Source organism: Hyperoodon ampullatus (assembly GCF_949752795.1).
Source record: "Hyperoodon ampullatus genome assembly, chromosome: 1".
Taxonomy (NCBI): domain Eukaryota; kingdom Metazoa; phylum Chordata; class Mammalia; order Artiodactyla; family Ziphiidae; genus Hyperoodon; species Hyperoodon ampullatus.
The window spans coordinates 49,442,146-49,446,683 of NC_136914.1; positions in this window are offsets into that span (position 1 = coordinate 49,442,146).

The following is a 4,538-nucleotide window of genomic DNA, read 5'->3' on the forward strand; positions in this document are numbered from 1 at the left end:
AATGGATGGAAAGATTTCAGGAGAAATGAACATTTGATTATTTCTTCAGGCCATTATAGTGTTTCTCCCCGCCTGCTCTAAAAGGAATGGGTTCATCCTACTCCTGGGAGTAGGTTTCTCTTTGCATCAAAAACTTTGTAGGGCTTCCCTGGTGGTGCAGTGGTTGAGAGTCTGCCTGCCGATGCAGGGGACACGGGTTCGTGCCCCGGTCCGGGAAGATCCCACATGCCGCGGAGCAGCTGGGCCCGTGAGCCATGGCTGCTGGGCCTGCGCGTCCGGAGCCTGTGCTCCGCAACGGGAGAGGCCGCAACAGTGAGAGGCCCGCGTATCGCCAAAAAAAAAAAAAAAAAAGCTTTATAAAGAGCCAGCTGTACCAAGACAGCCCTGAAATTCTCAAGTAACAGGTTTTCAATTAGGAATATTTGCTCTAAGGCTAAGGAGGTTCATCATTTAGTGGTGGGATATGGTATAGTGGCACGAGCCACGGGGGACTCTGGGGTCTCTTTCTAAATTGGCCACTTTTAGCCTTGTGCAGCTTACCTACTTTGTGAATTGCTTGTCAAAGTGAAATGAGATAATGTGTTTGAAAGTGTTCTGAAAACTAAAAAATGTTATATACAACTGTAAGTTGTTACTTCCAAGCAAAACAGCAAGCAGTCAGTGAAAAAGGAATCAGTTGAAAGCAATTGGTGCACATACCTTTTGAAACACCAAACATGAAGTGCCGTTGTTTATTGAGCATTTACCATGTGCCAGGCATGGTATAAATGTTTTACTTCTATTAACTAATCTAATCTTTACAGTACCCTAATAAGGTAGATATTATTGTCCCCATTTTACAGATGAGAAACACTGACGCACAGAAAAGTTAAGCATCCTGCCCAAAGTAATATACCTAGGAAATATACCCAGGTAATACATTTAATAAGTGATGAGATGAAGCTGGAATGCAAATCCAGGCAGCCTGGCTCCAGAGCCCAGACTACACTGCAGGCAGCATGATCCTTACTAACTGAATTGGTAGCAGGTACAAGACATTTGTAATGCATGTCTCAAAAGGTTAAATGTTATGTAAGTCTTGAAAGGTTGAAATTGTGATGAGTAAAGACACTAAGAAAAATGAGTATGCTTGAAGGATTTGGATTTGACTCCCTTCCAATGCCAGTCTTCATAGTTTTGAGTCCTGCCTTACTTATATAGAGCGCATAGCCCTTAAACATGCATGTAAAGTCATCCCTTAAACACCTACATCATCAGCAAAATGGTGGTAATGGTATTGGTTGATCCTTTAAGATCCAGTAAGGTTGAAAATGGTCAAATGAGAGGGTATAGAGGAAAAGCCTTTTAAAGTAGAATGTCAGAGAAGTATTTTATGCTGAAATCTATAATAATAATCAGGAATCAGTTAACATATTTCTAATGATTTTCTTTTTAAAAATTCACCTGCTAATGGTAATTGGATCTGATTCTTTTCCTTTTTTTTTTTGTAAAAAAACTATCAACCATATTTTTAACTTAAGATTGAATCATAAACATGTTTAAGATTGAAGTATAAATATGTAACATAAAAATATATTCTTAAATATTTAAATCTATAACTTTTGATGTATATGTGTCAAGGATATGTGTCATAGTTTATTTAACCATTCACTATTATTGGATATTTAAGATGCCTCCAGTTTTTAAATGATAATAAATAAATAACATCACAATGAATTTCTTGGGCATATCTTAAGACAGATAAATACCCAGAAGTAGAATTATTGACTCAAAAAGCACAAACATTTTAAAGCTTTTGATATATCTTGCCAAATTGCTTTTTTAAAAGGATGAATTAATGTTTACTTGCAACAGAAGTCTGCAAAGGAGCTTTTTTTTTTCTTTTTGCATATTGGATGTTTTCATTTTAAAATATTTGCCAGTTTGTTTATGGTTTGCCATTGTTTACATTTAACAGCTCTTCATATATGTTTAATGCTATGTCCTTTTTTCTATAAATGGGACATACTTTGCATGTTTATTGATTAGGTTTTCATACTGATTTCTTATCAAGTTTTGCTAGTCCTTTGATTCAAATTTGTGGCAGAAATGTGCAATTACATAGTTTGTATTTATTTTGATTACGTTCTCATAACTTTCTTTATAATTTAGTATATTGCCTCTAAGCTTAGGATGTCATTCCCCACCTATGTAACCATTGGAAAAAACATTAAGTAGACCTACTATGTACTAACATAAAATGATGTCTCTTTTTTAAGAGGAAAAAAAAGTAGTATACTGCAAAGCAATGTTTAATTATGATCGTATCTCTCTCTCTCTCTCTCTGCCCCCTACACACACACACACACACACACACACATTTATTTATTCACTAATTGATTTTGATTGTTTTCTTTGTGGCAGAGATATAGCATTGAACAAACCAGACAAAATCTGAGCTCTTATGGAACTTGGTTTATTGGAGAGGCCAGCAATTTAAAAAAACCCATCATGGGATTTCCCTGGTGGTCCAGTGGGTAAGACATCAAGCTCCCAATGCAGGGGGCCCAGATTCAATCCCTGGTCGGGGAACTAGATCCTACATGCATGCTGCAACTCAGAGTCTGCAGGCCGCAACTAAGAAGTCCACATGCCGCAACAATAAATAAATAAATAAACAAACAAACAAACCCATCAACGGATAAATATAATGTCAGGTAGTGCTAAGTGCTATTAACAGACGTAGAGCAGAGTAAGAGATGGAGAGTGACTGGGGCTCCTTTAGATTCAGTGGTCAGAGATCTTTCTAAAGTGGCATTAGATCAGAAAGTATTGGATGAAGTAACTAGTATAATATTTTATACAAGCACATGGATAGAAAAATACCAAAGTTGTGTAGTCCCCTTCTTAGTGAATATTACCAGCGGCTCTTTTGTCACCTAGACAAAACCAGCAAAGCATCCTATCCTAGACTTCTCCCTTACTCCCCATACCTAGTTAATCATCACCCTTTTGCCACCTATATACTTATAAATTTCTTTTCTACTTACCACTGTCTTCTCTTAGGCCCTTGTCACTTTTTGTTCTTTTTCACTGTTTGAAAAGATATCTTAGTTCAATTTTTTGTAATAAACAATGCACAATTAAATTATATAATGCATGAGAGCTAACTTGGTGGGGCTTCCACGGGCCAAATGGGGACAATGTGAGCATGAAAATAAATGTTGATTTTAATGGATGATCAGGTAGAAATCCATGAGTTCACACGGATATAAATAAAAGATTTTTTAAAAATGAGAAAGGAGAAAAGGTCTTCCTTATAGTAGAATTGCAGCTGATAAATGTGGAAAGAATGGTGGAATTAGAAAAATCACAGTTAGGCAGCCACCATGACTAAAACTGACTGGGCCAAGAATCGTCAATGGCTGCTAAAACTGGGTGAAACTATCATGATAAATGGGTTATGTACACAGTTTCAAAGTACCAGACTACACAAGATACTTATTAATTACACAGGGAAAAACAGAACTGTATAGTGGAGAATCCCATCAGACACTGCATTAACCATGAAGGGAACAATTACCAGTAATAGGACACATGGACATCATGTGCCTCCATATGATGCACTGAGGACAGAACAGTACTTCTCTGGTATTTTTCCCAAAAATGCATAATCTAGATCTAAATATCAGGAAACAACAGAGATTACCAAATTCAGGAGCATTCTTTTTTTTTTTTTTTTTTTTTTTGCGGTACGCGGGCCTCTCACCGTTGTGGCCTCTCCCATTGCGGAGCACAGGCTCTGGACACGCAGGCTTAGTGGCCATGGCTCACGGGCCCAGCCGCTCTGCAGCATGTGGGATCTTCCTGGACCGGGGCACGAACCTGTGTCTCCTGCATCGGCAGGCAGACTCTCAAACACTGCGCCACCACGGAAGCCCTCAGGGGCATTCTTTAAAATAATTGTCCTGTACTCTTTAAAAATATCAAGGTCATGAAAGAAGAAAGACTGAGAAAAAACTTTGGACTACAGAAGACTAAGGTGACATGATAACTAGATTCATTTGTAATCCTGAATTGTATCCTGGACCAGAAAACAGTTTTTTCCTTTTGATATTAGTTGGACAGTTGATGAAATTTGAGTGTCTGTAGATTATAGTACTGTAAAAATGTTAATTCCTGATTTTGGTTTGTTTTTTTTTTTTTTTTTTTTTTTTTTTTTTTTTGCGGTACGCGGGCCTCTCATTGTTGTGGCCTCTCCCGTTGCGGAGCACAGGCTCCGGACGCGCAGGCTCAGCGGCCATGGCTCACGGGCCCAGCCGCTCCGCGGCATGTGGGATCTTCCCGGACCGGGGCACAAACCCGCGTCCCCTGCATCGGCAGGCGGACTCTCAACCACTGCGCCACCAGGGAAGCCCCTAATTCCTGATTTTGATAATTGTATTGTGGATATAGAAGTAAATGTCCTCGTCTTTTAAGAAATACACACTGAAGTGTTTAGGGGTAAAGGGATATCATGTCCAAAGAAAATTGCAACTAGAGCCTCTTCTAGATGCTTT